Genomic DNA, 9,688 nt, shown 5'->3' with positions numbered 1-9,688 from the left:
CCCCTGCTAGCTGGCACAGGCGCAGTAGAACTCTGGGGTCTCATTTCTGTAGCCCCACATATGCAAATGGAATGCCAGCCATTCTACCCATTTGGCTTTATGGCAGGAAAACCTTTGTTGGAAGGTGTTAACTGGAACACTTAAGAACTGCTCTGGTTTGGGCCTCGGATAAACAGTGAGGGTGACAAAACTCTTTGAACAATACTTAAGTCCTAGACATTCGGTCGCCTCTCCGGCCATCTGCTACATAATGGCCAAAGAATTTGCCTCTGGAATTTATCCATACCTTAGAATACAGTATTAAGCATAAAACATAGACGTATTAAAATATCCAGTTCCGTTAGGTCTAGCAGGTCCAAACTTCCCAGTTCGCATTGCCAGAACTGGGACACCATATGGTCCAAAAAGCGACTTGCTACTATTTAAGGAACCAGAGTTACACAAATGTACATGAAATCATTTTAATACAAAAATCTCCATTGAAAAAGAAATCTCAGCTTTTCACTAAATCCCCATTGAAAACAACGGGCAGCTCCGCCATAGACTTTCAATGGTAAATCGCCGCCATTGAAGTCAATGGGGTTTTTCTGCCATTGAAGTCTATGGGAAAAGTCCCGAACTTCAAGGGGGTCCATACTCCGTCGGGTTGGTCCAAGCGGGTCAAGGATGGTTCTGCAGCAATGCCGGAGCAGTGGCTACAGATACCCCAAACCCTGATCCGCTGGACCCTCCGGAACCGGAGCTATGGAATACCAAAATTCAGTTTTTTCCACTTAGTCATTTTTCAGAGCCGTTTTTGCCGCCGCCGGCAAAGCCTATGGCGCGACCCACTCTATCTGGTTCGACCCTTATCGGGGGTCCAGGATTCGGGGACCCGGTGGTGGTCGAGTGGGGGGAAGCCCAGGAACTAGGGGCAAAAAGAATTTTATTCCTAGGTGCTCTAGAAATGTTTATTCCCACGCTAATTGACGTTGAACTTGACTCAAGTGATTTTAACTCTTTTAAAGGACATTGTATCCGCTTTGCGGTTTGCGGTCTGGACGGCAGCCAACTCGTTCTTCGAAAGGGTACCTCGAGGCATCTCCATTGAAGTCAATGGGCCCATTGACTTTCAATGGGAAACCGCCGCTCTCCCTCTCGGACGCCACCTGCTGGTCTTTACAGGAAACCGGACTAAAACAGCACAATCTTCCATTGGAAAGCATTGAGCCCTAATGGCGGCCAATGGGGACCTGCAAAATGGGGCCTGAAAAGGCGGGAAAACTACACAAAGAGCTATAATCATTAAAGAACTATTAACCCTTGTGCTCCCGGATGGATTCTAGTGTGTGTGTGATGCAGACACTGATTAACACAGACATTGCAATGGAACAGGGGAACAGGGGAAAATACATTTACAGGTCATAACAAGGGTTAAATCACATTTCTGGACCTCAGTTTTGTTAACCCCTTGTCTCCCTGGTGCGGTCAGGGGTGGCCAAATGGGGTGCAACCCCTTTAATACCGGGCCACCCCCTTTCTCCCTCTACACATACATCCAAGAGTTCTCAAGGAGTTAAGCTCAGTAATAGCCAAACCATTACATTTAATATTCAAGGACTCCATTCCCACCGGCTCAGTACAACAAGATTGGCGTAAAGCAGATGTGGTGCCTATATTTAAAAAGGAGCTAGATCACAACCGGGAAATTACAGACCTGTAAGCCTGACTTCAATAGTAGGGAATTACTTGAAGTTTTAATACGGGATAATATTCAGTAATACCTAATGGAAAACAAAATTATTAGTAATAGTCAGCATGGATTTATGAAGGATAGATCTTGCCAAACTAACCTTATTTGTTTCTTTGAGGAGGTAAGTAGGAATTTAGACCAGGGTAATGCAGTTGATGTGGTCTACTTAGATTTTGCAAAGGCTTTTGATATGGTTTTGATACGGTTTCACACAAGAGGTTGGTGTACAAAATAAAGAAAATTGGACTCAGTAATAATATATGCACCTGGATTGAAAACTGGTTAAAGGACAGACAACAGAGGGTTGTCATAAATGGAACTTTTTCAGGTTGGGCTAAAGTCGTGAGTGGAGTACCTCAGGGATCGGTACTGGGACCCCTGCTTTTTAACTTGTTTATTAATGACCTTGAGGTTGGGATCGAGAGCAAAGTCTCCATCTTTGCTGATGATACTAAATTGTGTAAGGTAATAGAATCAGAGCAGGATGTAATTTCTCTTCAGAAGGACTTGGAGAGACTGGAAACGTGGGCAGGAAAATGGCAAATGAGGTTTAATACAGATAAATGTAAGGTTATGCATTTGGGATGCAAGAATAAAAAGGCGACTTACAAATTAAATGAAGATATATTGGGGGAATCCTTGATGGAGAAGGATTTAGGAGTGCTTGTAGACTGCAGGCTTAGCAATAGTGCCCAATGTCATGCAGTAGTGGCAAATGCAAACAAGATCTTATCTTGCATCAAACGGGCAATGGATGGAAGGGAAGTAAACATAATTATGCCACTTTACAAAGCACTAGTAAGACCACACCTTGAATATGGAGTACAATTTTGGGCACCAATCCTATGAAAAGACATTATGGAACTAGAAAGAGTGCTGGGAAGAGCCACCAAATTAATAAAGGGGATGGACAATCTAACTTATGAGGAGAGGCTAGCTAAATTAGATTTATTTACATTAGAAAAGAGGCGTCTAAGAGGGGATATGATAACTATATACAAATATATTCGGGGACAATACAAGGAGCATTCAAAAGAAATATTCATCCCACGGGCAGTATTAAGGACTCGGGGCATCCCTTAAGGTTGGAGGAAAGGAAATTTCACCATCAACAACGGAAAGGATTCTTTACAGTAAGGGCATTTAAAATGTGGAATTCATTACCCATGGACACTGTGATGGCAGATACAATAGATTTGTTCAAAAAAAGGTTGGACATCTTTTTAGATGGGAAAGGTATACAGGGATATACCAAATAAGTAAACATGGGAAGAATGTTAATCCAGGGATTAACCCGATTGCCAATTCTTGGAGTCAGGAAGGAATTAATTTTTCCCCTTAATGGGGTTTTTTGTTTGCCTTCCTCTGGATCATTAAGTAAGTATAGATGTAGGATAAAGTATCTATTGTCTAAATTTAGCATAGGTTGAACTTATGGACCTATGTCTTTTTTCAACCTCATCTACTATGTAACTATGTATCCTTAAGTGCTAGTTACTTTGTAGCTTTTCTAAAACCCATCACTAGTATGGTACAGCGATATAAAGTCGGTTGTTACCCATGGAAGGTGGGCCCCCGTACTCTTATTCTGTATTGTAGAGCATGGGTATCACAGAGTTTTAAGAACTCGGTTTTGAAATAGTGCGGAATCAGGGTTGGAAATTAAGTCGATTCTATACCAAGGGCAGCTGGTAAAGTCAGACAGAAACTGTTGTGGGTTAAAGTTTCTAAATGTTCTAGTGAGGAGAACTTTAGGGCTTGATTGGTCACAATAAAGGACAGAGTTAAAATAAGCAGCAAGTTCATGTTCACAATCGTAGGTAACTTTGCATGAAGCTGTTGTGAGCTAAGTGAGTGTACAGAGAAAAAAGCAGAGGTGTGCCTTTTCCTTGCCAAAATGTATTGCTGCATTTGCAATGCTAGGGTCTGTTCAAGGTATGCAAAGAGGGATTGGGGGGAATGGGAGGAGGCAGTTAAGGGGGGGGCAGTTGTGTGCAGTCAAGTGTTGGGAGAGGCTGCAGTAAATAAAGTGTATAGGGGAGGTTAATTGTGCAGGCTAACAAGGGATAATAGTGTGGTCAGATAAGCTCATCATTTGTTGGGTGTTAATGCATCAAATTAAAATAGATTTGCGCAGAAGTCTGACCGTTTTGCCATTTGTTAGGCATTTAGTACCTCGTTTTAACTGGATTTTTTCGGGGGTAGAGATGTACAGTAGCAGATAGCTAATCAAGGCTATTTCTGTTTTATTAATCTTTAAACGGTTTTTCTATCAGTCACATGGATTTTTAGAATGGCGGTAGAGGGCTTTACTGGGCACTTTTAATATTGGTTTACAAGGAAGTATTGAGAGGGGTCTTCTCCTTTTGGGGGCTCCAAAGCCAATTTGATGTTTGACATGGCTTCGGGGTGGCGGTTACGTTAAAGCTTTGATATGATGTGTTTAAGCTCTTGGCTGGGAGGCAGAGAAATATTTGGTACGATATTCATATATCGTTACTTACCGTATTCTGAAGGCTAAGGCAGCGGTGCGCAAACTGTGGGGCGCGACCCCCATTGGGGGCGCGAGACTGCCAGCGGGGGGGCGCGGGGTTTACAGAGGCCCCGCGCGCTTCCCGCAGGCACTTAAATTAAGTGCCGGGGGAGCTGCAGGGCCTCTGTAAACCTTAAGGCTGCGGTCCCAGTAATGTCTGTGACATGCGCGCCCGGCGGGGGAGGCGGCGCGTGTCACAGCGCTAACCGCGATCTGCGGTCTGTGAGGAGAGGAGAATCTTGCGACGGGAGGGGGCATGGTCGGGGATTTGCGGGGCGTGGCCATTACATCACGCGGCTGGTTCGCCCTCATTGGGTGAACTGCCGGTGGGGGCGTGGCCCCGCCTCCGTCGCTAGGAGTAAACTCAATTTTATTGAGTTGGGAAAAACCCTGCAGCACGGCGCGGCTGCACCTTCTGCGTGACGGTGCGTAGTGGGCCCAGCCCCATTGAGGGGCGGTGCTTACACGCACAGTGCACGCCACGCCGTTCGCACAGGCTGTACTGGGACCGCAGCCTTACTTACCTAGGCCCCGGCGGCTTCCTTCCTGCGTCGCCATGGCAACGCGGCATGAAAATGACGCCGCGAGGTCATGTGACATCACGTTGCTGTGGCAACATGACGCCGGAGCGCAGGTAAGTGGGGGTTAGGAGGGGGGGCGTGGGGGTTAGGAGGGGGGGCGTGGCAGTGAGGGGACCGCCGGCAGGGGGGCGCAGGGAAAAAAAGTTTGCGCCCCCCTGGGCTAAGGTATGTTTATGCTTTATTATTAAAGATGAAGGTTAAATTAATAAAGCTGTGGCCTTTGCCACCATTTCCATGTACTTCTGTCTGGTCTCATTATTTATTCTAAGTTAAAAGGGCACATACATCCTACACAGGATAAGATCTGTGCATACAATCACTGCTACATTAAAATAAAATGCTACTATTTCTATTATGTAAGAATACCATTATAATGCCATTATAGCAGATGGCTAACACACTGAGTTAATGAATCAATTCTCAACAACTAGATGTATGTTATTGTTGTTCCATTATGATTTAACATTTAGAAACTGTATATACTCTTTATACTTTACGTGCCATTTCAATTTATTATCGTGTTGTTTAATTAATTTTCTATGCTTCATTACCCAAAACTAGATGTTTCCTCTAAACAGTATGTCTTTATTCTTGTTGTTCTGGGCATTGCAGGTTCCACCCAGATATTAATCTCTTGCTTTGATATCCTTCCAGCATTTTTAAAAGCACTACATTCTCAATAACATGTAGTAGTAAAAAAATTGTGTTGAAGAGACCCTGAGTTGGAATATTCGGGTTCCGGCAGCAGTACATGTGACCGAGCTATTGAGTGCCGGATAAACTCCTGATTGTACTGACCTGGTCACAGTTAAATTCTTGATATTTATGTGGCACATGATAGAAAATGTCAGGAAATGCCATCAAAGCCACGTTATCAAAGGGATGCACTGTCTGCCTAGACTTTATGGTGTGCAACATTAAATTAGGGTTTTCAGGCCAAAGGGAAAAAAGTGCTAAAAAAAACCCCCAAGTCAAACATGGAAAGATAGTCCGTCTACTTGTTTAACACGGTATAACATGAACACTGCTGCTGGCGGGATGAAAATAGGGTGGCAATGCTTAACAACTCCTTGGCAAAAGAAAATGCCCCATTGTCGTTTCTGGTATTTCATTTTTGCACTGCAGTAAAACATTAATACACAATCAAAGTGTTTTTAGCGATTGGATGTTCAAACTGATTGAAACCAAATAAGGGGAGTTATGAAGCTCCTTGTCCTCCCCTTGCTGAAGAATTCTCCAGCGTAGGGAAGACATCTTCACATCTTCAATAGGAGCCTAGGTGTTACATATACATTACAGCATTATTATTTCCTGCCTCAAAGAGCTTACACTCTAATACAGTGCTTAAACCAATGTTTCCAATATAACATGGCATTGGCACTGGCATTTGACCTGTGGTTCTCCCAAGACAGTGCAGTTAGCACAAAGCCACAACTTCTCCCCAATGATTGTTTGCTATTTCAAGCGATTGTTGTACATATTACAGTACATGTACATGTTGTAAGGATCTGTGAGTCCCGCTACCCTCGGCAGGCTTTCTGTTTACCTCAGTCCACTGTCGGGTGATTTGCTTCCCCTGCCTCCTGCGGCAAGTCACCTGGGCCATCTACCAGCCGCCGGTCTATGGGCGCACGAGCGACAATTAATGCAGACTCCTCTGGTCCCGCCTCTGGTTGCACCCACGCGGGGGCATCATCGGCGCGTCACGTACGCGTGCTTTCCACGTGCAGGCACCGCATCATTAATCCTCAGTAAACCTTCCCACACCTGTCTCCTGCACCTCTTGAGCCAATCACAGCAGGCGCTCCTGACGTGCCCCCTCTCGCCTTGTCCTCATTGGTCCCATTATGTCTTATATGCTCAGCCTTTCCCCTGCTTCATCGGCTGAGCATAAACCTTCCTACGTGCAAAGTGGTTACTGCTGTCTTGCCTCCACAGTCTTGTCGTGCTTCCTGATCCTTGCTCCTGACCTTAGCTTTCCTTCCAGACTCCGCTCTTCTGTTCTCCTGACCCTGGCTACCTACAACGATCCGCACCTCTCCATCCCGACCTCGGCAAAGTACCTCGGCGATCCGCACCACTCCAATACTAACCTCGGCAAAGTACCAACGATGATCCACCTCTCTCCAATCCAGACCATGGCTAACTACCTCCAACGATCCGCTACTCTCCAACACCAACCTCGGCAAGTACTACTGACCATCCTGACCTCTCCTACCCCAACATGGCTACCTCGACCAATCTACACTCCAGGCGTGCTAACCCGGCTGCGAGTTGGTGTAATATCAAATCCCCACCTCAGCCTTGCGGTCACGTCTTGTTTGTGGTGAGCACTCCGTTACACATAAAAGAAAAAGGGGATCCTCCGGCGCGTGGTTCCACTTGTGACTCCGGGACGCATGAAATAATAATAGAACAAGGTAAGAATCAAAAATGCAGCCGCTCCATAATACAAAAAATAGGCACTCACCAGCAAAAAGAGGTTAAAAAGGTATACTTTAATGAACTACATAAAAAACAAAAAAACAGACAGACAGAATCTGCTTCACCACCGGATGCCTGGAGGAGACGCTTTTGGCAGCGTCAGGGCAGCTGCAGCAAGAAAGGATGACCAAGGCGGCGTATCATCGTGAGTAAAGGGTACTCCACGCCGGGCATAGCCAGGGTAAGGGGGACGATAGTGACTGCACCTCACAATTGGTTGTCCCCCCCTGTGTCCCCTCCTTGTCACCATTATCTATCTGAACACAGAAAACTGCAGCCCCTTAATCCTTTATTTTCCGGTGTCAACTCCTATTATTACTTTACTACTGCCTAAAGGCTTTATTTCCAACCTCCTGGAGCTTTGACACGGTTTTTTCTTTGCACATGGAATAATAAACAGAAAAAAGAACCACAATCAGGGGTAGTTAAGACAGTGGATCATATAAGTAGGTTTCAGTAGGAATAAACTTACATCAAACAGTGATTCTCCAATAGGGATAAGGGAGACTTCATTAGACAATAATTTCTCCAATAGGGATAAGGGAGACTTCCTGATAGTACCTCAAATTAGGGAAGAGAAGGGAAATATAGTTTAACACCGTTTTATTAACAAATAAGTAAAAAAGAGATTGGAAACTCACAAACGGCCAACAAATTATGGCAATTAGGAGAAGTGCGTCTGGACTCCACAGACCGTCCTCCAGAGTCCCTGGCTGTTGGTTGTGGGTTCCGCTCCAGCTGTTTAGGATGGACCTCTGCAGAGAAGTATCAGCGACAAGGTGCTCGTGCACAGACCTGGTTCCTCCTTCTGCTGTTCTCCCTGCCGCAGCACCTGTTTCCACCTTCCGCGCATGCGCATGCGCGTCAGTCACAGTGCTGCCTCCAAGTCGGACGAAACTCTAACTCCTCAGTACGGTGGCCTGTGATTCCCAAAGTTTGTCAGACGCGTTTCGCAAAATAGCTTCCTCAGTGACAGTAGTCCATATGGGGTAACAGCAGTATATATGCCCTTCAAGCTTTCAATTATCTAATTAATATAAAACTCACATCTAAATTCGTTATTACTCTCCTTCTATGTAGCAGTTCCAACAAATATATCTTAGCTTTCTAATGTTCCCTTTAAAATAATAAATATATACTCTATTCTAAAATCCATATATTCTAACAGAATTCATCTATTATATGACAGTGGAGAAAAAACACTTGCCTTTAAACGGAATTTCTTTATATGACACTCTAAAAGGAAAAAAAAAATGGTTTCAAATAAAAGCAGTCAGTTCCATTTCTAGATTTAACCCCTTAGGTGCCAAAGTTTGAAGGGTGAAAATCCAAAAGGATTCTCTTTTGGATATTTTTGTATATAGTCACCCCCCCTCCAATCTGCCTTCACTTGCTCTATTCCCCAACATTTGAGGCATGCTGGATCTTTATTGTGTTTGTTCTTATAATGATTGGATACACTGTATGTCTAAACCATTGATGATATTCCTAATGTGTTCGCCTATACGTATTTTCAGTTTGCGAATTGTTCTCCCCACATATTGGAGATTACATCCACATTGTAGGACATATACTATTCCTTTGCTATTGCACGTAACGTGATTTGATTGGATAATCAATCAATGAAACAGAGCATTTGAATGAAATCGTTTTTGTACCTGGTTGTATATTATTTCTTCAGGCTTTACAATTACGGCATTTTGTAAAAAGCCTTTGGAAAGTTTGTCCAGCCAGCATTGGTTTTGTTGAGGGGGGAGATAACTTGGCACTAGTTTTTGTTTTAAATTAGGTGCCCTAGAAAAAAACCACATCTGGTTTCTCCCCTATTATTTCTTTTAACCACTGATCTTGTTTTAAAATATGGTTAAATCTAGAGATGGAACTGTCTGCTTTTATTTGAAACAAATTTTTTTTGTTCCTTTGAGAGTGTCACTCGCTGATATACCCGGTGTTGCCCGGGCGTGGAAGGGCAGGGGGCATGGAGTGGAAGGGCGGGGGGGGCAAGGGGCGTGGAAGGGCGGGGGGGCATAGGGTGTGGAAGGGCGGGGGGGCAAGGGGCGTGGAAGGGTTTGGGGGGGGCAAGGGGCGTGGAAGGGCGGGGGGTAAGGGGCATGGAAGGGCGGGGGGCAAGGGGCGTGGAAGGGCAGGGGGTGTAAGGGGCATGGAAAGGCAGGGAGGGCAAAGGGCAGGGAGGGCAAGGAGGGCAAAAGGCAAGGAGGGCAAAGGGCAGGGAGGGCAAAGGGCAGGGGGCAAAGGGAAGGGGGCAAAGAGAAGGGGGCAAGGGGAAAGGGGGCAAAGGGCAGGGAAGGGGGGGCAAGGGAAGGGAAGGCAAAGGGCAGGGGGTCAAAGGGCAGGGAA

Source organism: Ascaphus truei, chromosome 6 (genome assembly GCF_040206685.1).
Source record: "Ascaphus truei isolate aAscTru1 chromosome 6, aAscTru1.hap1, whole genome shotgun sequence".
NCBI lineage: Eukaryota > Metazoa > Chordata > Amphibia > Anura > Ascaphidae > Ascaphus > Ascaphus truei.
This window is presented reverse-complemented; position numbering follows the sequence as displayed.